Below are 848 nucleotides of genomic sequence, written 5' to 3' on the forward strand. Positions count from 1 at the left end.
TATAATTCGTTCAGAATTAAAACTGATTACTTTTTAATCCGGGCGCGGATTGAACCGATTAAAACCGATTAAAATCGATTAAAACGGATTACGTTTTAATCGGTTTTAATCGAATATTTTCAGCAGGGTTGTCACATAATTCAGTTTCCTCCCAAACGTTAAGTCGTTGGGTTAAAACAGAGCTGGGAACAGCGAGAATCGATATTTCGATTTTTTCGGCTCACTCTACTCGACATGCTTCTACATCTTTTGCGGCAGATAAGGGTCTTAATTTAGATGAAATTCGGTGTACCGCCGGATGGACTAAATCTTGAGCGGTCTTTGCACGTTTTTATAATCGTCCAATCATTAAAGACCCGCCTTTTCAGTCCGCTATACTTAATGCCAATTATTAAGTTCTTTTTTTCTATTTTATTGTGTCAGTGTTGTTATATTTTAATTTTGTATTTCCTGTTTTTGTTCACACGACACCAAATAAAATGTTATATCAGTAACTTTTATTTGTATATTTACAAATCTGTGCTTTAAATTTCTACATATCCATCCGGACGAGACGTTGCATAATTGTTTAATTGAACTTACCGTGAAATTCGATTTCAATTATGCTGTCTCGTCCGGATGGACAATTCCACCCCCCTTTTTTCCCTTATCAAATTTGTAGCTTTAAATGTATGAAAATCAGTACCCATGTTCGCGCGGCGAAGAGCGCGAGATGACGATCAAAGCTTTTTTAAACTTTGAATTTGCCTGTTGAGGATAACGCGATGGAACGCTACTACATATCCATCCGGACAAGACAGCATAATTGGAATCGAACTTCACGGTAAGTACGTTCAATTAAACAATTA

Source organism: Wasmannia auropunctata, unplaced genomic scaffold (genome assembly GCF_000956235.1).
Source record: "Wasmannia auropunctata unplaced genomic scaffold, wasmannia.A_1.0 LD336085.1, whole genome shotgun sequence".
Classification (NCBI taxonomy): domain Eukaryota; kingdom Metazoa; phylum Arthropoda; class Insecta; order Hymenoptera; family Formicidae; genus Wasmannia; species Wasmannia auropunctata.